The 23,735-nt window shown below is 42.5% G+C and overlaps 1 protein-coding gene across 3 annotated transcripts in view; it reads left to right on the forward strand.

The window, feature by feature from the left end:
• DCUN1D3 (defective in cullin neddylation 1 domain containing 3) overlaps nt 1-23,735 on the forward strand; it is a 46,614-nt gene that overhangs the window by 562 nt on the left and 22,317 nt on the right. The window contains exon 2 of one of the 3 annotated variants that reach the window (XM_025369847.1): nt 3,418-3,491. The exons of 1 other annotated variant lie outside the window; for it this stretch is intronic. The gene's annotated coding sequence lies outside the window, so the exon portion shown is untranslated. Of the gene's footprint in view, nt 1-3,417; nt 3,492-19,194; nt 19,213-23,735 lie in introns of those variants that run through there. One more of the 3 variants, XM_025369849.1, reaches the window with a different exon arrangement.

A 23,735-nucleotide genomic window follows, 5' to 3' on the forward strand; every position in this document is an offset into this window, starting at 1 on the left:
GCTCAGACCTGAAGGCCTTTCTGTGCACCTTTGCTATAAACGATAACCATCTGTGTCCGAGGTTATGGGGCGGGAGGCATTGCCTGTATCCTCTATAGGAAGTGGGACGGGGTGACAAATGTATTGTTTGTTCCCCCCCCCTCCCCGCACTTCTCACCCCTCATCCTCCCCCATGCACACCTCTGGTTTCCACTTTAATTCTCTGTGGCTGAATGGCAATCGTGGGTTTTTTTTTTTTCCTTCCCCTTCCTCCTTTATGGCACTTAGTGCCTTGGTTACCTTTTTTGAATTTGGTGTTCAGCCTCTATCCCAGATCTTAACTGTAAGCTTTGTAATACTTCATACAGGCTGTCACGTTGGGAGTACCTCTTACGCTGGGTTCTACGCTCCGATTATAATGAGCATTTTCTTTTATGAATACTGGAATTCCAGAGCCTTTGCAAGGAATCCTGAATGGCATCATAGCCCAGGAATCAAGGTCTCTTGCTCGAAATACTTTATGTGTGAGGAATTTACATGTTGTCAGCTCTTCCCAAAATGATTTGCTAGGCTAATTCTGGGTTTCTGTGTTTCTCTCCACCCCCTTTTCATGATGCACTTCAGAGAACAGAAAACCCCATATTACTTTTTTGTTTCTACAATTGGACAATAGCTCTCTTATCTTTTTCTCCATTTGTGTGTGACACACAAATCTTCAGTGACACATTCAGCTTGTGCTGATTTTCATCTTTATGTAGCTGATTCTTTGTGTATAGGGGGTCCTAAATGAGACAATGTGATCTGTTTAGTTTTCGTTTAAGGGCGGATACAAACCAATAACGGATGCGAAAAGATTGTTTGAAGCAAAGAAGGGAAAGAAGGCCTCTTTGTTGATATGCTGTTGGTTTAAACAAAAAAAAAAATCAAGGAGCACTCCTCTAGCCTCTCAGACAGATTTCAGAGTGAAATGTTGCGATTTTCCTTTTGGTGTTGATTTATTCTTCGGAAATCTTTTGTAGACTCTGAAACTGTTTTCTGAAGAACTTTAAGAGATAGTGCCTACATTTTCCGAGTCCTTTGATTAGAAAGTGCCCGTAAACCCTGTCCTTCTGTAGCTGAGCTTGATATGCATAGCACTAGGAAGATCTGATGCTAGGAAGTCCTGTTCAGGGCTTTCGGGCCCTACAAAACAGAATATTTAATGCCTTGATTGGACCAGTAACAGCGTGTTTAGATGTTTCACAAAAATACAACAGAAGAATGACTACTGTTCTCACTTTGACTGATTTGGAACCTAGTTTACCATTGAATAAAAAGTTCATTAATTCAACAACATTTATTGACTCCTAAGTGCCAGCCAGTGTTTGAGGCACTGGGTGTACACAGGTGAACACAAGCAAAAGGTTCACCCTTTCATGGAGCTTACATCAGAGCGGGAGCTGGAGACAGAGAGAGACATAATATCTACCCCAGTAAACCAGATTTTGATTAAGCGCTGAAGAAAATAAGAGTGATGTGATTGAAAGTGTCTTAACTGTAGTTGCAGTCGAAGAGGACCTTTCTGAGGAGGTGACACTTAAGTTGAGCTTTAAGTATAAATAAGGAGCCAGCCATCCAGAGATAAGGGGAAGATCCTTCCAGGTTCAGGGAACAGCTGGTGCAGAAACTGGCTGGAATGCGTTTATCAAGTTCCAGGGAACGGGAAGAAAGGGTCAGGGTAGGTGGGAGGTAGTGGAAAGAGGATGGGTTGGGTGAGTAATAGCCAGAGCTTAGTGACCACAGGGGAGAGTTGGCGATAAGGTGAGAGAGGTGGATGTGGGGCTCAGAATAGGTAGGCAAACAAATTAAAAGCCAGAAGGAGTAGGAAGTAGAAAATGATGCTGCTTGTTGATTAATTCTATTGCCTTAACTAGGGTCTTATCACTTACTGTTTTTGCAGGTACTGTTGGACTGTCATAATAAAGTCACTCTGCTGAGTGGGAGAGGAAGAGGCAGTGGTCACCTGGGTCTTTTCTGGCAAATAAATCTCAAGCTGAGTGTTCAGATTTTCAGCAGGATGTTCAATTGAGGGCCCACCTCTTTCCTTATTTTGTCTTATATGCTACTATTTAAAACTGCATAATAAGTTCTCTGAATGTGTTCTAGTATACGAATCCTCCTTTGTTTCCAGCTCTGCCTGAATTTAAGGATTGGGCAAGTGTTAATAATATACCCTTGTCCATCTACCAAGATGACCATCAGGATCTAAGTTTCAAGTTGTCTTTTGTAGGGAGGCAGTTTATGTTGCAATAGTTGCACTCTTGTCTTGGCCTTCTGATGACTAATAATACTCAGCTGAGGTGTAGGTTGGTGCTAAAAGTTCACTCAGTGGATTACATTAGATAAATGACCATTGTGGGGCTCAATTCCACTGTGTCAGCATCTTTGGGCTGGCATGTAATCAAGGGATGTAACCTACTTTTGCCTTCTGCTGGGGGCATTCATCTCTAATGGTGTGCTGCTTTTCAGCCTCACCTTGACCAGATTGTCCACTTGAGAGGCCCAATCAAGACTTCTTGATTTGGCCCTCTTGAGCCATGTCACACTGGGCCGAAACAGAATATGCTTTTTTCTACTTTTGAACCCCACAACAGTGACTAGTGTGTTCTTTGAGTGAATTGGCTCTTTGAGCCAGGCGGTTGAGAGACTTAAATGTTGCTTGGGCTATTTGTAGTAAACTCAGTATTAGAAATGCTAAATAAAACCTTTTAGTGTTTGGGGAAAACGAATCAGAATTTGAGGACTTGTCACCTGTTTTAGGTTCCAGTATTCTAGTGGCACCTGTAGAAGGATTATCGAAAACTTGAACAGAGCTTTCTGGGCAGTTCTGGGGGGAGTGAAGGGGACGAGGTAGATCCTGGTACTGAATTACTAATTCTGATTTGACTGCAAACAGAATGTCTTTTAGTTAGCAAGCAAATGACTAAAGTAAACAGCTAGGAACAGGCAAACAACTTCTACTCTTCATACTAGAGTATCTCAAAGGAATAGAGAATTGGTAGTGAGATTTATTAACTTAATTATTTGGCTTTGGCCCAGGTTAAAGATTTTGGACTTAATTTATATGCTGTTGCTGGGTATAAAATGCTCTATCCCTTGGGTTACTAAGCTCTCTCCACTTCATTTTCATTTCAATGGTTTATTGTAACTGAAGTATGAAAATATCCTGTAGGCTGAAGTTTCATCAGCCAGTTTGGAGACTGGTGGCTCTTTTCTAATTTTTGAAAGGGGGCGGGTGGGTAGGAGGGGACTTGAACACAAGGAGAAGCCATTGACTCCTACATTGGCTACTAACTGTGTTTGGGGAAAGAATCCGAAAATTTAAGTAAATTGGATTTTCAGAGCTGAGCTGGCCTTTTAATTTAGGGTACCAGTAGATTTGTTTCTTACACTTTGCAGGCTTTTCGACAAACTCTTCTGAAAGGTGGGCAGCCTAGAGAGCCAGTTGATGCCACTTGCTATTGGAGTTGTGGGTAAGTGGTTTTACATTGCATTACACGACTTAAAGGTGATCTGATTTTGCTGCTGTTTTGGTATACTGATGCTCTTTGAATTACAGTGGGGTTACCTTTGATAACCCTATCGTAAGTTGAAAATATTGTAAGTAAAAAACGCATTTAATATACCTCACCTGCCGAACATCATAGCCTAGCCTACCTTAAACATGCCAAGCACATTAACCTGCAGTTGGGCAAATGCATCTAACAAGCCTATTTTATAATGAAGTATTGAATATCTCATGTAATTTATTGAATAAATACTGGAAGTGAAAAACAGAATGGTTGTGTAAGTACTTGAAGTAGTCTGGGACTATCTCTGTGTGCTGTAGTAAGATTTAATTGTGCACTATCTGCCGGTTGTTTTGAGGTGAAGAAGTGGTAACTTAGAGTGAAACAATGGTAATGACGTGGTAACTCCTGTTTTCCCGGGTCTTGATAACGTAAAATTATCTCTTTGTGTCTGTTTATAGATGTTGATATCAGTGAACCAGAATCGGTTCTCCCTAAATGTTGAGACTGTTCTGAAGCTCTTTGCACAATGGACTCGGCTTAATTGAATTAGTGTCTTTCAGTTCAAATCTAGTTTTACTAGTTCTTATGTCCATTTTTCTAGATGATGGTGAATCCTATTCTTTTGGGTGGCGGGAAGAGATTACCACAGAACTTGACCGTTTAATTAGTGAATAATTATAAACTAGAGCTGAACATATTTACATCCCCTTGGTATCCTGGGGGATTGGTTTTGGACCCCTTGGATACCAAAATTCTCAAATGATCAAGACTCTTATATAAAGTGGGTAGTATATGGGAAGGTGCAGGGAGTGGCGGTGATGCCCATCTGTAGTCCCAGCTACTTAGGAGGCATTTCCAGATTACTTATTATACCTAATACAGGTTGGGTGTGATGGCTCATTCCTGTAATCCCAGCACGTTAGGAGGCTACTACAAATACCTGCCCCCTTTTTTTTTCATTATGTGGGAGGATTGCTTGGAGACCAGGAGTTCAAGTCCAGCCTACGCAACGTTGTCAGGCCCTGTCTCTACAAAAAATTTAAGAAACTTAGCCAGGCATGGTGGTGCGTGCCTGTAGTCCTAGCTACTGGGGTGACTAAGGCAGGAGAAGTGCTTGAACCCAGGAAGTGGAGGCTGTAGTGAGCCATGATGGAGCTGCTGCCCCCCAGCCTAGGTGACAGAGCAAGACTCCATCTCAAAAACAACAGCCAAATACAATGTAAGTGGTATGTAAATAGTTGCTGTACTGTATTTTTTAAAATTCATATTATTTTTTATTATTGTGGTGTTGTTATGTATTTTTTCCAAATATTTTTGACCCATGGTTGGTCGAATCTGCCGATGTAGAACTTGTTAATACAGATGGCCAATTGCACTGAAAATGAGAGAAAAGGTTGGAAGTGGCTCAAACTCTTATTCTTTGAAGTTGTGATATGTTGAAAGAAGAGAATGGCAGATAGGGAAATCATTCTCTTTAGGATGTATGCAAATGAGACCTTCTTTAAATACCATACATTAGAATAGGGAATCTTAGTCAATCAGTCTTGAGGTAGTGATTAGCTCTTGTGGCAAAATAAGTCACCTGTGCCCAGTGCCTGGATACCAGCCTGGTTGCATGCAGAGGCAGACATGTCGATGACTCCTCTTACCTTCCTGAGGGCTTGACCTTGTTCAAGAGTGTCCTTTGAACAATACTATGTTGTTGAATTGCCACACAGAAGCTTGGATTGCATAGTGTTGGGAAGCATCATCCCTGATGCTTTTGTGCCCTGCTCTGCTGGAGGGCTCAACCGCAAGACCTGGTGACTAGAAATAATTGTCACTTGGGCCTGCAGATTCACACCAGGTCTGATGAATGACTAAGGATCTCGGATAGCAGCAGTGTGTAGTGTGGGACTCTTCATTTTTTTTTTTTTTTTTTTTTGGAGACGGAGTCTCGCTCTGTCGCCCAGGCTGGAGTGCAGTGGCCGGATCTCAGCTCACTGCAAGCTCCGCCTCCCAGGTTCACGCCATTCCCCTGCCTCAGCCTCCTGAGTAGCTGGGACTACAGGCGCCCGCCACCTCGCCCGGCTAGTTTTTTTGTATTTTTTTTTTTTTTAGTAGAGACAGGGTTTCACTGTGTTAGCCAGGATGGTCTCGATCTCCTGACCTCGTGATCCGCCCGTCTCGGCCTCCCAAAGTGCTGGGATTACAGGCTTGAGCCACCGCGCCCGGCCGGGACTCTTCATTTTTGAGACTGCTTAGCATCTCGGAGCCACTGCCCCTCTTTCTGCCTGTTGGTCCAAGAGAAAGTGTTGTAAAAACCTGCCCCTTTTTTATTTATTATGTATTCATTTATTTTTTGAGACAGGGTCTCTCTGTGGCCCAGGCTGGAATGCAGTGGCACGATCAAGGCTCACGGCAGCCTCGACCTCCCGGGCTCAAGCGATCCTCCTCTCTCAGCCCTCCTGAGTAGCTGGGACTACAGGCCTGCGCCACCACGCACCACTAATTTATTGTATTTTTAATAGAGATGGGATTTTGCTGTGTTGCCCAGGCTGGTCTTGAACTCCTCACCTCAAGTAATCTGCCTGCCTCGGCCTCCCAAAGTGCTGGGATTATAGGCATGAGCCACCACACCTGGCCTGCCCCTTTATTTTAGTAGCAGATTGTTTCCACACAAGCAGCAGAGTTGGGTGATAGCTTTTAGCTGTCTATCATTCATGATGAGTTTGAACTCTATGCAGTGTTTGCTTAAAGTGGATTAGTGTGTGTCCTTTAATTTTGATTCTGAACGAGTCTCAAGTCATAGCTTTACTACATTGAATTTTGTTAATTCCTCTTCCTGAAGTTTAGGAAAAGTAGGAAAAAGTCAAACCCTTGCAGAATCTTAGCATATCTGGTGTTTATTTCAAGCTGGGCTTGAAGGAGCCCTCTCCAGCCATCGTTGAAGTGTGCTTGTGGCAGGGATGAGGGGGTTTTGCTGTTTTCCTTCTGTTTCATGTTACTACTTCAGTTTGTGAAAAGTAACTGTAATATTCTGTTATGTTGGGCTACCCTATAAGATTCTAGTTGAATAAAATGTTCTGAGGCTGAAAACAGGTTGAAAAGTGGTGATTTTTAGTGGGAAAACAGAAATCAAGAAAAATGAGTAGGCCGGGCGTGGTAGTGCACTGCATGCCTGTAATCCCAGTACTTTGGTAGGCTGAAACGGGAGAATCTCTTGAGCCCAGGAGTTTGAGACCAGTCTGGGCAACACAGTGAGACCCCATTTTACAAGAAATAAGAAAGAGGAGCTGGGCATGGTGGTGTGCACCTGTAGTGTCAGCTGCTCGGGAGGCTGAGGCAGAAGGATTGCTTGAGCCAGAAAGGTCTGGCTGCGGTGAGCTGAGATTGCACTATTGCACTCTAGCCTTGGTGACAGAGTGAGACCCTGTCTCATTTAAAGAAAAAAAAAAAGATGAGTAAATGCTTAAAGTCACAGAGCAAGCTCTAGGCAGCAGCAGGGCTAGAAGCAGGCCTTCTCTGCAATAATTCTTGTTCTCTCTGTTGCACTGTATCTCTCAAACAAGTCGGTGTAGGCACCCGATAAAGTTGAGTTTAATTGAATCCTTGGTGTTTGGACTCTGTATTCTTGGGTTCTGTACTCAAACATTTTGTCACAAACTCTTCATCTTTCAGAGAAGACTCCTTATAGTGAAGCATATGTGAAGCGAAGTTATTAATGGGTAATGGGGTGGGAGTCTCCTTAGTTTTAGTAGTGGTTGTGGATACTTAATAGAGTTGGCTTTTTTTCTTCAGAATAGTTCTGAAAGTGACCATATTACATTCAAATAGGAGTTGAGACATTATCCCTGTAAGTTTTCTTTTTTCCCCCAAACCAAACCCCAAAATGGCCAGTGCACTGTAAGTTTTTCAGATAAGCAAGTGGGCCTGCTCTCAAACACCTGTGCAAAGTGCTGAACCAGACTTCAGTTTCCTGTGACCTGCCCTGGAATCTGAAGAGGAAAATCCAGGTGGATCCATGGACAGAACAGCTTTTGAACAGCTCTGTGGAAATAACCAACATGGACATGCATTCCTTATTTTTAAAAAATATCTGTAAAGCAAATTGGCTTTCAGTTAAATAGTTGCTTTGTGTCTACTTAATGACTTGCCTAGTAAGTGCTCTTTAAACAGGAGGGGGAGGTGAATAATACCATTACAGTGAGGGTGCCGGGACTCTAGCAGTGTGGGTCCTACAAGCCGGCATCCAGGGGCACACTGAAGTCTCCGGCCCTTTGAGGAGGTGTTTTTCCCAGTTGTGATATTTTCTTCCTTCTCAGTAAGTGGAATTAGAAAGTGAGGAGTGATAGAGTGAATGCTCTGTGTCTACTTTTGAGAATGTTGTCAGGTTCTTTTTCTCTTAGAAATGTAGTTGTTTTTTGATATAGTCACTTGTTCAGTCGTTTACTCAAAACAATTGGTGTATCTCATGCCCATGGTGAGGAGCATTCTGCTTGAGAGTTTCCTAACTTTTTATGAAAGAGAAAAGCCGAAAGACTTCCAGAGAATTAAGATGGGAGGTTCAGTTGTCGGAGACGAGCTTGTGTAGGGTAGCTGGCCTTATGAGAGGGCACAGTGGTTGGTGGTATTGTGGACTGGGGAGAAATGCCCATCAGTGGTCTAGCTGGGAGAGGGTGGAAAATACTAACAGTGTACTTACTGTGGACAGAGGGTAGGGAAGGAGCAGGCCCACAAAATTGCCCAACTCCAGGGAACACCATTCACAAGAAGGGGACAGGGTCCTCTGGAGCTGGCAGGTCTCTGACCACAAGTCCTCTCTTCCCCAACTGGAAAGGATATTTCTGCCTAAGAGGGATGAGTACAGGGACACAATAGCTGCTTTGGCCAAATTGGTCTCCAAGATGGACTAATCAGCCATAATCCGGAGTTATCCCTGTTCCCAGCTAGACTACTGATGGGCATTTCTCCTCACTCCACACCCAGCCCACAATACCACCATCATCACCACTGTGCCCCCTTGAAGGCCAGCTACCCTACACGTACTCCTCTCTGACAACTTAACTTCCCATCTTGGAGACCGATCATCTTTACGGACTGCTGGCCAATTCCCCGCTCCCCGAGATCCCTGTCTCTTAGGGCTTTATTCTGACAAATCAAAAGTTGGTAAAGGAGGGATTGTAATTGTTTGTATCCGTTAGAGTGTGGGGTTAGAGAACCCTGGGTGGTGGCTCTTGACATTTAACAATGTTTGCTATCCAGACAGAACAGTTACATGTCAATTACTGAGGTAATTAATGATTCTCTTATGGGAACTGTAATGTGAAAAAACTACTAATTAAAGAAAATCGGCCGGGTGTGGTAGCTCACGCCAGTAATCCCAGCACTTTGGGAGGCCGAGGTGGGTGGATCACGAGGTCAGGAGTTCAAGACCAGCCTGGCCAAGATGGTGAAACCCCGTCTCTACTAAAAATACAAAAATTAGCCGGGCTTGGTGGCAGGCGCCTCTAATCCTAGCTATTCAGGAGGCTGAGGCAGGAGAATTGCTTGAAGCCGGGTGGCAAGAGATTGCAGTGAGCTGAGATCGTGCCACAGCAGTTCAGCCTGGGCGATAGAGTGACTCCATCTCAAAAAAAAAAAAGAAAAAAAATCATTTTTTACTTCACATTTCTACAACATCCACATTCTCTTTGGCAGGCCAATTTAGTTTGGTCTTTCTCCTTTAAAAAAAAAAAAAAAATTCAACCAGGTACTGTGATCTGTCCATAGGACCTGATTTCCTACTAGTGCCAGCCTGCAAGCAGTGCTCTGAATTGGTGACAGGTGTGGATTTAATGAATAGATCAAGCAGGGATGTGGCTTCTGAGCATCAGAATGGTTAGTTTTAGTGTGAACCTCTTAATGAGGTTATTAATTATATCATTCCAGCAGTTCTTGGGCAGCAATTGAGTGTCCCAGTAGTTCAGTTCTGTTACTGTGTGTAGTTAGCACAGACCCCACCTGTTTATTTCATTTTTTGTTTTGAGAAACAGGGTCTCGTCCTGTCGCCCAGGCTGGAGTGCAGTGGTACTGTTGTAGCTCACTGTTATTTCAAACTCCAGGCCTCAAGTGATCTCCCCACCTCAGCCTCCCAAGTAGCTAGGACCAGAGGCACACGCCACCATGGCTGGCTAGTTAAAAAAAATTTTTTTGTGTGGAGATGGGGTCTTGCTTGTTGCCCAGGCTGGTCTCAAATTCCTGCCTCAAGTGATCCTCTTGCCTTGGCCTCTCAAAGTGCTGGGATTACAGGTGTGGGCCCCTAGACCCTCACATCCCACATATTACCTTACTCATTCTCTCAAAATTGCCCCACTTCAGACGCCAGCTGCAGGTATTTGATATTTCTACGTTACCTGAACTTCTGCCCAGCAGACTGTAAATTTGGAGGTTCCCATGATTTCCCGTCCCAGGTTTGATAATTTGCTAGCATGAGTCACAGAACTCAGGAAAGCATGATATTTAGGATTACAGTTTTGTTATAAAGGACTTATTTATAACTCAGGAACAGCTGAATGGAAGAGACACATAGGGCAAGGTATGAGTTGCGGGGTGCAGAGCTTCCATGCCCCTTCTGGTGTGCCACTCCTGGCTCATAAATGCATTTACCAATCCGGAAGCTCTCCCAGCCTCATTGTTTTGGAGTTCTGATTGAGGATTCATTACATAGGCATGGTCGTTGACCATTGGTGGTTGAACTCTGTCTCTAGCTAGCCCTCCCCTCCCCAGAGCTCAGAAAGTAGGGCTTTGAAGTCTAATCATGTGCTTGGTCTTTCTGGCTCGGCTAGCCCTTCACTGGAAACTATAAGGGCCCATGTGAAATCACCTTGTTAGCATAAACTCTGGCATGTGGTCCAGAGGGCTCTTCATGAATAACAAAAGACAGTCAGAAAATTCCAAGGGTTTTAGGAGCTCTGGCAGGAACCAGGGACAAAGACCAAATATATTTTTCTTATACTCCATTAGTACTCCAGTTTTGTATCGTGTAAGTAGTAATGGAATAAGGGTACCTAAAGTTGATTTAAATGATAATTAACAATTGGCATTTCTTGACACACCAGATACTGCAAATTGATTAGCTTTAGATTATAAGCAGCAAATTCCTCCTTCAATCAGTATGAAATGGCATTCCCAGAATATTCAGTGTTCTTGAACTTCAGAGGTGCATTAGCTCTATTCTTCCCTAATACAAGAAACAAGCTTACTTTATAATACAGATTTCATGTTACTTTTTTTTTTTTGAGACAGGGTCTCACTCAAGAAACAAGCTTACTTTATAATACAGATTTCATGTTACCTTTATTATTATTATTATTTTTTCACTCTGTCGCCCAGCCTGGAGTGCAGTGGCGTAATCTTGGCTCACTGCAACCTCTCCCTCCCAGGTTAAAGCGATTCTCCCACCTCAGCTTCCCAAGTAGTTGGGATTACAGCACGTAATTACACCACGCCTGGCTAATTTTTTTTTTTTTTTTGAGACGGAGTCTCGCTTTGTCACCTAGGCTGGAGTGTGCAGTGGTGTGATCTCAGCTCACTGCAGCCTTCGCTTCCTGGGCTCAAGCAGCTCTGCCTCAGCTTCCCAAGCAGCTGGGATTACAGGCATGTGCCACCATGCCCGGCTAATTTTTGTGTTTTTAGTAGAGATGGGGTGTCACTATATTGACCGAACTGGTCTTGAACTCCTGACCTAAAGCGATCTGCCCACCACGGCCTCCCAAAGTGCTGGGATTACAGATGTGAGCCACTGTGCCTGGCCCTGGCTATTTTAGAAGAAATGGGGTTTCATTGTGTTGGCCAGGCTGGTCTCGAACTCCTGACCTCAAGTGATCCACCTGCCTCAGCCTCCCAAAGTGCTGGGATTACCGGCGTGAGCCACCGTGCCCGGCCCATGTTACTTTTTAATATGACTTTTTAAAAGGTTGAGATATACATAGTGGGCCAGGCATGGTGGCTCATGCCTGTAGTCCTAGCACTTTGAGAGGCCTAGCCAAGGAGGATCACTTAAGCCCACCAGTTCAAGACCAGCCTGGGCAACATGGTGAAACCCTGTCTCTACAGAAAATACAAAAGTTAGCTAGGCATGGTGGTGCCCACCTGGGGTCTCAGCTATTTGGGAGACTGAGGAAAATCACCCTAGCCTGGAAAGCTGAGGCTGTAGTGAGCTGTGATTGTGTCACTGCACTCCATTCGGGGTGACAAAGTGAGACCCTGTCTCAAAACAAACAAACAAAAAATAGATGTACATAGTGCATTGGTTAAGGGAGCATAGGCTCTGGAGTCAGTCTGGGTTTGAGTCTGAACTTTATCACCAACTTGCCACTTGACCTTGGATGAGCCACTTCTCTCTCTAAGCCTCAGCTTCCTCATGTATGGAGTGAGGGTAATCACAGTAAATAGTTGTGAGGATTCAATTAGATAGTGCATTCGAAGGACATGGCACAGTGCTGGGCATAAAAACAAACATTTAATAACTTTAGCTATCATTGGCTGTATGGCATCCATTGCTATGCCCACCTGGAATGGCAGCTGACTCCCACGGAGTCAAGAATCATGTGTATCATTTTACCTCCTCTTATAGTCAGTTTATGGGACAGTGTATAAAAGATTGCTAGGCACACAGTACAAGTTATCTATCATTTGAAAATAAAACCTGTCCTCTGGGTATCTGGGAAATACACTAGTGACTCTGTAATGGAAACTTCCAGCGTGCTTCCAAAGCTGGCCTAAAACCCAGAGATGGAAAATCTTCCTCCTGAAACCCTAGAGAGCCTGTATGAGTCCAGCAGTAGGGACAGGGGCTAGGATACTTGTTTCATGTGTCCATGTGAAGAGATCACCAAACAGACTTTGTGTGAGCAACATGGCTGTTTATTTCACCTGAGTGCAGGCGGACTGAGTCCGAAAAAGGAGTCAGCAAAGGTGGTGGGATTATCATGAGTTCTTACAGATTTTGGGATAGGTGGTGGAGTTAAGAGCAATGTTTTGGGGGCAAGGGGTGGATCTCACAAAGTACATTCTCAAGGGTGGGGAGAATTACAAAGACACTTCTTAAGGGTGGGGGAGATTATAAAGAACATTGATCAGTTAGGCTGGGGCAGAAACAAATCACAATGGTGGAATGTCATTAGTTAAGGCTATTTTCACTTCTGTGGATCTTCAGTTGCTTCAGGCCATCGGGATGTATACGTGCACTTTACTGGTGACATGATGGCTTAGCTTGGGCTCAGAGGCCTGACATTCCTATCTTCTTATATTAATAAGGAAAATAAAACAAAATAATGGTGAAGTGTTGGGGTGGCGAAACTTTTTGGGGGTGATATGGAGAGATAATGGGCGATGTTTCTCAGGGCTGCTTCGAGCAGGATTAGGGGTGGCGTGGGAACCTAGAGTGGGAGAGATTAAACTGAAGAAAGATTTTGGGGTAAGGGGTGATATTGTGGGGTTGTTAGAAGGAGCATTTGTCAATACTTGGATCAAGAATTGGAAACTGATCCAGGAGACATTTTTGTCTTTGACTGTATGCTTTGAGGTTCAGCTAGTTGGGCAAAACCACATTAGACTCTGGGAAAAGAAATAGATTTATTTCAGCCAGTCTAGATAATGTTTGACAGAGTCTCAGATAAAGTGAAAAGCCCAGATCCACATGCAAAAGGGCTTCCTGACTGCTCAGAGTTTACTTGTTGGTGAACTCCTGTGAGTCCGGGTCTCTAATTCTTCCTGTGGCTCAACAACCAAGAGAGTCTACTGTAGTGGGACTACCACTGGACTAAGTCCTTAGTTCCAGTCTAGACTCTGCCACCATTGCTGTTTTTCCTTGGGCAGATCACATCCCCTCTCAGTCTATTTCTTTAACTAAAACATAAAGGATTTAGGACTAAATCACTCTTTCTCAAGGTGTGGCTTTGGTTACACTTGTAATTTATGTGTTGCTGAAATGAATAGTCACGTGTTTTTTTTACTGCTGATGGTGCGTAAGATGATTTTTGGTGGTACATGATGAATACTGTTCGTTTACTAGTTCTGTTTTTTATTGTATTTACTTATTTTTTGAGATGGAGTCTTGCTTTATCTCCCAGGCTGGAGTGCAGTGGCGCGATCTTGGCTCACTACAACCTCCGCCTCCTGGGTTCAAGCAATTCTCCTTCCTCAGCCTCCCGAGTAGCTGGGATTACAGGCGCCTGCCACCACGCCCGGCTCATTTTTGTATTTTTAATAGAGACGGTTTCACCATGTTGGCCACGCTAGTCTTGAACTCCTGACCTCAGGCGATCCACCCTCCTCTCAAAGTGCTAGGATTACAGCATGAGCCACCGCGCCTGGCCTAGTTCTGTTTTTTAATGTGTATGAATGAAAACGTAACTATCATATCACACCTATGAATTCATGGACAGTAGTGCTTAGGATGATACTAAAGTCATGTCAAAGACAAAACTGCAACCAGTTTAGTTTCCAGATCTCAACTGGCTGTATTGCAATTCTAGAATTGGGCAATGTTTCATTCCATAATATAGAATAAGTGTTTAGATGAGCTAAGCAGGAGTTGGCTTTATAGACAGAAGGGCTGAAGAAAGCAGAAGCAAAGAACAAAGAGTGTATCAGTCTTTGCAAAGCTGCTTTTCTTGTAAGGCAGGACAGGGAGACAGAACAATAGAGAAATAACTGAATAGTTAGCATTAGATTACTTCAAACTTTTGTGTGTGTGTGTAAGGGTTAGGGAACTTCATTATCATGCCAATTAAGATTTAAACATGGAGTTTGGGAAGTTGGATGTTATCTCTTTTTCTTGGTTTCTGGGAAGGTCAGATAACAAACTTAGTTTGGGCATGAATGACTCCAGTTTGATTTTTAGTCTGGTCTCTTGGAGCCTAGTGCAGGAGCTTGGTCCAGAACCATGGCCTTCTATCATTTTTATTTAACAGTAGATATATATTTTAAAAAGGCTTTTAAGACAAATATTAGGTAAACAGTAGATGGGATGGTAAAGATGGGATACGAATGGCTGAAGTTTGTAGGTTTCAGGACTCAGTAACTCTAGTGCAGTGCCACACCTTATTTAATGAAGTCTTTGTGGTGATGGCCACAGCTGAGCAGGTCCAGATTTCAGGACTTAACGACTTGCCTTCAGAAGTCTCAGGCAAAAAAATAAAGACTTGACTATCTCAAGCAAATTGACAAATTTCTTTTTTGCATTCATGGCAAAAATACCCACAAGTAGATTTTGTAGAATGTAAAATATCATAGACATTAGTGTTGGTGGCCTTTTTTTTTTTCCCAGTGGAAAAATTAATAATATTGTTTCCTCTTTCACCTTTAGCAGTTTCCTGGCTACCTGGATTGCTCCACGGTTCCTCATTGTTTGCTGTTGGGACGTTCCACGGTTAGAAGTAAAGTAAAGTTAGGGTCTGACTTGTTCTTTTCTTGTGGGAGAAAAACCCTAATCGCTTCTTGAACCCAAGCCAGTGCATGGATTCAAGGCTCTGTCCCATCTCAAGAGCTGACCTGTACATTACTTCTTCCTTGTGACAGTGGGACATGTGCCCTAAAATGACATTAAACATTGAGGCAGGCAGTACTTAAAATCTCATTTCACTTTGTCATATTGCTCATAATTCAACATAGTGGGGTCTTCAGAAGGAAAACGATAGAAATGTAGAAATGATACAGACTACTGTGGGAGGCACTTGCTTTTTTAGTAAAACCCAGAATAAAACGGAAATCTCTGTTAAGCAATAGAAGCCGAGAAAGCTGCTTTCAGATGTAGTTTATGGTTTTTTTTTTTTTTTTTAAGCCTTAATTACCTGTAGTCCCTAGACATTTTCTCTGTATCTTAACACTGTCATCCTTCATTATCTACAGTTGGGTGTTGGTCTGTGTTTGCAAGTGATCTTGTTGAATTAACACCCTGTAAAGGGCCATGGATCTGGTATAACTCCTTGTAATAAGTTATTTAGTGTTTCAAATTTTAGTTTTAAAAAATTGCTGTAAAGATGGTTCCAAGTGTGATAGCTCCCTGTGTCAAGTGTTACTAGTGAAGATTAGGTTAAAATAGAGCAAAATGCCGGGTGCAGTGGTTCACGCCGGTAATCCCAGCACTTTTGGGAGGCTGAGGCAGGCGGAATCATGAGGTCAAGAGATGGAGGCCATCCTGGCCAACATTGTGAAACCACGTCTTCACTAAAAACATAAAAATTAACCGGGCATGGTGGCGGGTGCCCATAGTCCCAGCTACTCAGGGGGCTGAGACAGGAGAATTGATTCGCTTGAACCCAGGAGGCAGAGGTTGCAGAGAGCTGAGATCATGCCATTGCACTCTAGCCTGGTGACAGAGTGAGACTCTGTCTCAAAAAAAAAAAAAAAAAAAGCGCAATGGCAGTGATATAGCCCAAGATTATTCTCCTACTTTGTTTTATTTATTTATTTTGAGATCGGGTCTCACTCTCTTGCCCAGGCTGAGTGCAATAGCCTAATCATGATTCACTGCAACCTCGAACTTACTTCATTTATTTAATACAAGGTTTCTACATGACTTCATAATGAGAAACTCTCAGATGTTTCCCAACTGAGATGGGATCTGTGCTTCAATTCCTCATACTTTGTAAATTTTGATTTTGTCATTCTGTCTTGTCTCTAGAGATGTGCCATTGACAAGGGGGAAAAAGCTTTTTACTGAAGGCTGTGTTTTGCAGGATTACAAGTCTGCCTTCCCACTAAGATCTAATTGACGACACGCGCAGCAAGCATCCTTTGAGCAGATCTTGAGTTCAAACTAAGAACTCCTTGGATATAAAATTACAAGACCACCTACTTGTAGATGTCAGGTTTCTAGAACATCCCATTTCCTGTGGTGCTGAAGTTAGTCATTATATGTAGGCAATGGCTGATGAGTCTGGATATATTCTGAAAGGGGAGGGGCCGAGTTGTGACATTCGCCCTTGGTCTGCAGACCAGGTTTTGCAAAGCTAGAGTGGGGCTGTTTGTTTTCTTCTCTTCTTGGGAAATTGCCATTGGATCAGTTTGTCTTGGTTAAGTAACATCTTTTGTGGGTAGCTGAGCAGTTGGGCTTTTAAAGATGAGAGCCACATGAAAGAAGACTGTTCTTTCCCAGTCATACAAATAATTATCTCCATGGTCGTATAATCTCCATAAGAAGTATGAGCATTTGAGACCACACATTTAAAAACTTAACATATAACAGAGTCAGAAGGAAAGATGTACAACATTGTGGCAGAGGTCTTCTCATGGTAGAATAACCTTTTAGTTTATCCAGAATCTTTTCACTCCTAAAATAAAGCCCTTTTAGGATGGTAGAAACTTGAACATTCATGGTAACTTGAAGTAAAAAAATAAAAATGTTTAATTGAAGACTTAATCTTTAACTCTGACTTTAAAACTTTTCTAGTCAAAGAGCTGGAATTGCTTAATTTATCCGAGCATTTGCTTTTCCAAGTTTACAGCTCTCAACCGTTGATTGGCCTAGCAGAAAGAGATAATAAAAAGTTATGCAACAGGTAAAAATCTTTCCAGTTGCCTTTTCCCCATTTGGAAGGAAACCTGTTTTTCCTTCCCTCTGAGCAGTTTGGCCTAAGCTCCTCCCCTGTCTGATTTGCATATTTATTATTTGCATACAGTACTTCAATTGATTCACTCAACAGAAAGTTCTAAAGATCTCCAGTATTTAATACTTCTGATGCAACCTGCTTAAGCAAAAGAATTTTCAATTATGATAGCAGTTTAACAGAACAAAACTTTTAAAAACACACTTTTAACGTACTGAAGTTACTGAAACTCTAAAATCTGAAATGCTCTAAAATTCAGAACTTTTGATTCCTGACATGAGGCCCAAAGGAAATGTTCATTGAAGAATTTCAGATTTCAGATTTTTGTATTAGGGATGCTCTACTGGTAAGTCCAATGTTAATGTTCTAAAATCTGAAGTTCAGAATCCAGAACACTTCTGGTCCCAAGCATTTGGGGTAAGGGACACTCAACCTGTACAAGATATTTTCTCGCTAAGAAGAGCCAGACTGTAATTTTCAAGTTAGAAATCTATGAGCAAAAGACTGGTGTTCTCAGACAGAATGTGGATCATTCATAGGGTACTTCTGAAACTAAAAACCAGTTTTGTAAGCTAAAAAATTTTGGCGTTCAAAATGTAATGCTTTCATGGTTGTATTCAAAGTGAACCGTATGTATTCTGAATTTTTCTGAAAGACTGACTCTAGGATTGGATACATCGTATTTCAGGAAGAAGAAATGTGTTTATATGTTGCCAGCTACTTGTTCCAGTAATTTTTAGTGCCTATTGTAGATCTTGCTCTTAAGGACCTCATCCTCTGGTTAGAACATTAGATAGCAACAATTAGAAAATGTTGTAAAACCAGTGCTATAAAAATAGCAGTGCTGGCTGAGTGCGGTGGCTCACGCCTATAATCCCAGCACTTTGGGAGGCTGAGGTGGGCGGATCACCTGAGGTCAGGAGTTCGAGACCAGCCTGACCAACATGGAGAAAACCCATCTATACTAAAAAAAAAAAAAAAAAGAAAAGAAAAGCAGATTGTGGTGGCACATACCTACAATCCCAGCTACTCGGGAGGCTGAGGCAAGAGAATTGCTTGAACCCAGGACGCGGAGGTTTCGGTGAGCCGAGATTGCGCCATTGCACTCCAGCCTGGGCAACAAAAGTGAAACTCCATCTCAAAAAAAAAAAAAAAAAATGCAGTGTTATAAACGAAGGTGCTGAGGGGCAGAGAGGCTCTCAGTCAGGAAGGAGTCCTGTGGAAAGTAAAATCCCAGCACAAGGCATGAAAGAGCAAGACTAGAGAAAGGAATGGGGAGGGATTCTGAGCAGTGGTAACAGTGCGCATAAGACTAGGCCGGGCATGGTGGCTCACGCCTGTAATCCCAGTACTTTGGGAGGCCGAGGTGAGCGGATCACAAGGTCAGGAGTTCGAGACCAGCCTGACCAACATGGCAAAACCCCATCTCTACCAAAAATACAAAAATTAGCTGAGCGTGCTAGCATGCGCCTGTAATCCTGTCTACTTGGGAGGCTGAGGCAGGAGAATCGCTTGAACCCAGGAGGCGGAGGTTGCTGAGCCGAGATTGCACCACTGCATTCCAGCACACGTGACAGAGTGAGATTCCGTCTCAAAAAAAAAAAAAATGTAAACACATTTCCCCACCTAACTGAAAGGATGCTTGGGGCCGGGCGCGGTGGCTCAAGCCTGTAATCCCAGCACTTTGGGAGGCCGAGACGGGCGGATCACGAGGTCAGGAGATCGAGACCATCCTGGCTAACATGGTGAAACCCCGTCTCTACTAAAAAATACAAAAAAAAACTAGCCGGGCGCAGTGGCGGGCGCTTGTAGTCCCAGCTACTCGGGAGGCTGAGGCAGGAGAATGGCGTAAACCCGGGAGGCGGAGCTTGCAGTGAGCTGAGATCCGGCCACTGCACTCCAGCCTGGGCTACAGAGCGAGACTCCGTCTCAAAAAAAAAAAAAAAAAAAAAAAAAAGGATGCTTGGAAATTAGGGGAGCAGACGAAATGTTTGGTGAGTTTCCTCTGTCTCTGTCACAGGGGTAGGGACTTGTGTAAGCTGCTTTAGTTCTGAGCTTATTTCCTCAACTATAAAATAGGGATAGCATAGGAACCTCTGAGAGCAGCTGTGGAGAGTAAATGCTATCATGACTGTAAAATGCCTAACGTTGTGTCAGGTACAATAAAGGTATTGGAGGGAACCTTCATCAAACTTGGTTGAGATTTCCAAGCTATGGGTCATATCTCATTGGTGGGTTATAACCAACAATTAAAATGGAAAAAAAAAAAAAGAAATAGTACAAATCAGTGCATCATAGAAGTAAGGGTAAATATTGAGTAGATTGTTTATTTATTTTTGAGACAGGGTCTTGCTCTGTCACCCAGGCTGGAGTGCAGTGGCACACTCATCGCTCACTGTAACCTCAAAGTCCTGGGCTCAAGCAATTCTCTCTGTCAGCCCCGTGAGTAGCTGGGACTAGAGGTGTGCATCACCACACACGCTTAATTTTTAAAAATTTTTTGTAGAGACAGAGTGTCGCTGTGTTGCCCGGGCTTGGGTAAATATTTAGAAGGTTAAATATTCATGGAACTTTTCTTTGAGTTATACATGGATTTATATGTGTGCATTGGGTAAGGATATAAAATATATTTCTCACTGAAGATTGCCGTTAAAGTTTGAAACTACTTGTGTAGTCCAAACTCTCATTTCTCAGTGACTCAAAGACTTAGCACACCAAAGCAAACAGAAAACCACTCTATCAGAGTATGCTGTTTTGAAGGATGCGATTTAAACATTCAGGCCTAAAAAAAAATAGTGTTGAAAAGCATTATCCTTAATTTAAGAGTTTGAATTTTGGCTCTACTGCTTACTACCTCCTAGGGTATTATTGGAGTGTTGGATTGTTTTATTAGTTGATATATGTAAAAATGTTTTGAGAATGATGCCTAGTAAACCTTGGGAAACTATTTATGGACATTGTTATGTAAAAGTGGTAGTACTCTTCATTTAGGTAGATTTGTGCAGTACACTAGGGGCATAGTAGGTGCTTATTTTTCATTTGATTCTTTAGAAAGTATCTCTTAGGTGCCAGTTAGCCATTTTCTGTTCTTTCTTTTTTTTTTCTTTTCTTTTTTTTTTTTTTTTTGAGACAGGGTCTTCACTCTGTCATCCAGGCTAGAGTATAGTGGCATGATCACTTCTCACTACAGTCTCAGCCCCCTGGGCCCAAGGGTTCCTTCTAACTCAGTCTCCCAAGTAGCTGGGACCACAGACATGTACCACCAAGGCTGGCTAATAAAAACTGTGTGTTTTTGTAGAGACTGGGTCTCCCTACGTTGCCCAAGCTGGTCTCGAACTACTGCGCTCAAGCAATCCTCCTGCCTTGGTTCCCAAAGTCCTGGGACTGGAGGTGTGAGCCTTTGCATTATGCCACGTTGACCCTTTTTGTGTCATCATACACATTCCCTGTCTTCTTGGAGCTTGCAGTCTAAGATGCTGTCACTAGAATAACAACAGCCTTTCTCTTCTATGTACTTTTTATATTTGACTCTTTGCTTGGGAGCCATGAATGTTTTTGTCCCAGGGGAATAAATAATGTATAATGCATTTAAGCCTTGGATGCACAATAGGCATAATAAAGTATATTATAATAAAATATCATCTTAGGCACTTAAAAAATTCAGTGAGAAGGACTTACTGGGAGAAAGAAATTATAAAACATTTTCTTTTCTGATTCTTAAAATATGTTTTTGGCCTGAAAGAAACGAATGTCAAAGTTGTTTTTAAGATTATTAGGTTGATTTCTCTTACAGTGAGTAGTTGGTGTCAGCAAACTGATTTGCAATGAGAAAGATGACTGTGCCTTTTGCTGAGCAGTGGTGGATAATGAGACTTCCACTTCAATAAGCCCATTGGCAATACCGAGTTGTAACCTGGGTGAATAGGAGTTAATCCTGGCTGGCTGGCAGAAGTAGATTTGTTATATAATTTATGATACCCAAAAGTCCTTTGGGTTGGTCTTTATTATCTTATTATCATGACAGTATCCATCTAGGCCTGAAGATTAATTTTTGTTCTCATCTAGTTCCACCAGAGTGATTCTCCTAACTGAAAAGGTAGTAACTTGTTAAATGCCTGCATTTGGCTTTTGCTTTGACAAAAAGGTATGCTAATCAAGATTGGATGTTAGAAATCCAGAAATATTTCGGTGACTTATTAATAGTTTAGAGATTTTTTTTTCTCCTGTTAAACTCACTTCTGAAGAATGAGTCATATTCAGGGTTTCAAACATTTCCTCTTTGACCAGCCTCAAAAAAGGTTTATCAATGTTTCTGTCTTGTAGATTGCTGCTGTAATTCATTTGTGTCAGTCTTGTCACTGCTGAAGCAAACACAAGAGGGGTGTCAGTTTGGTTTTCCATCATTTGACACAAGCGAACTTCTTAATTCTGTCACTGGTGGACGATCACTGTTAAACCAGCCTGTACGATTTTTTATGACTCACTGAGAAGTCATGTGGTAGTGTGATACCCGGTCTGCAGCTACCAGTGTTTAAACTTGTAATTTTCAATATATTGTGTTAAAACAGACTTCTAATTCTGGCTATTTTTCTTTTCACTTTTAAGCCTAAAATTGGAAGCTCTGTTTTTATAAAACAGCTTCCTAGAAAAGTCACCGGTGTTGCTATTCTCTCTGTACCCCAAATATCATAACTGGGCCTGGGGGTGGGCAGAGTAAGAGCTGGCTGTTTCACATGGTTAAGCAGAATGTGTAGGCCTGCCAGCGGGCGGAGGTGGAATCTGCCCTTTGCTTTCTCAGCAAGTACCTCTGGCTTTGGGGGCCCGTTGAGGACTTTAGTTGTTGGCCTTTCTCGCCGTCATGTGAAACAAAGTTCATTGTCTCTGGTGGTTCTAAAGAGATGGAGGACCTTTACTGTCTGTGTCTCTTACCCTCTTTGACAAGGTATGTGCTTCAGCCCTCCAAGTTAAAAGTCACTCTGTCATCAAGCGAATGGTGGTATAACATCTCAAGAGGTGTAACACTGGCCATGAGTCCTTGTGTTTTAAGCAGTCGAATTCCTATTTAAAGCAAGCAGTATGCAGTGTTCAAAAAATCTGCTGGCTGTTGCTCCTGCATCTCTAGACACCTTAAGTATGATGCCTTTATTTGTCGAGGTGGGGGAGGATGCATTTCAGACCAGCAGCCTGAGGCTTTTCACTGGAGTGTTCCCAATTGGTGAGCCCCTTGGTCTTCCTAGAGTGCAGTGCATGGCTGTGGCTTCAGTAAACCCTTGGACATAACACCCTGGCTGAAAAGAAAGGCAGAAGTGATTTCCATTAATGTGAATTTTTTCTAAGGTCCTGAGGTACAGGTCAAAAAGAGACATGACAGGTTGAACATCTCCCTATGTCAGCTTCATATTCTAGCTTTTGCTGTATTTGAGGTGAAAATTAGCTTGTGAAGTGAGGAGAGATGGGACCGTGTACTGCTGGCTGAGAAGCTGTGTTTGTATCACATTATCTGAGAAACTCATAAGGTAAGGAATAATTGGAGTAATAATTGTCTCCTCTCTTTCCTCTCTGAAGGTAGAGAGTGCTTTGAGTGAGAGAGTCCAAGAAAAGATAGACCTTAAGAATCAGGGCTGGGCACAGTCCTCACACCCATAAACCCAGCGCTTTGGGAGACTAAGGTGGAAGGATTGCTTGAGTCTAGGAGTTCGAGACCATCCTGGGCAACATAGCAAGACCCTGTCTGTACAAAAATAAAAATGAAAAAAGTAGCTGGGTGTGGTGCCATATGCCTGTAGTCCTAGCTGCTTTGGGACACTGAGGTGGGAGGATTGTTTAAGCCCAGAAGTTTTGAAGTTAACAGTGAGCTATGATTGCACCACCGTACTCTGGGTAGGCAACAGAGCCAGATCCTGTCTCTAAAATGAAAAAATCAGCTCTTGAGAACTGAAATTGAGTTCTGCATCCTTAGGACTCAACTCCCTTTACGCTTTCCTGTTGAATGTTTGTTAACATCATCATATAATTTGAATTGGTTTAAATAGCTACCATTTATTGAGTACTAATTGTGAGAAAGTGCTGAACATCTCAGATTCAGCATTTATTCAATCACGAGTTCATACATTTAAAGCAATAAAGCCTTGTACAGAGCACGTGCTCAGTATCAGTGACTATTATTCCTTCTACAGATACTTATTAATGTGTGCCACATAGCCTAGGTGCACAGGGTAAAGTGGTGAATAAGACAGATAAAACGACTGCTGTTAGAGGGAGCAGGCAATAAGTAAGTCAGCAGATTAGAATTTCACAGAGTTATATGTGCCATGAAGAAGTAAAACAGTGTTGTGCTGAATTACAGGGAAGTGGCATTTGGATTGGTTGAACATGGAACACATATCAGCACATGAACTGAGATCCATCTCATATGAAGCAGCCATTTATTCTTCACAGTGACCTTTTTTCTTTTTTTTTTCATCGCAGAACTCAGTCTCATTTTTTTGTTAATTGATAAATAATGTATGTAGTTTTGGTACATGTGATAATTTGATACATTCATATTATGTGTAAAAATCAAATCAGGGTAATTGGGATATTATATCACTTTAAATATTTATCTTTTCTTTATGCCAGGATCATTTAAATT

Source organism: Theropithecus gelada, chromosome 20 (assembly GCF_003255815.1).
Source record: "Theropithecus gelada isolate Dixy chromosome 20, Tgel_1.0, whole genome shotgun sequence".
NCBI classification, from domain to species: Eukaryota; Metazoa; Chordata; class Mammalia; order Primates; family Cercopithecidae; genus Theropithecus; species Theropithecus gelada.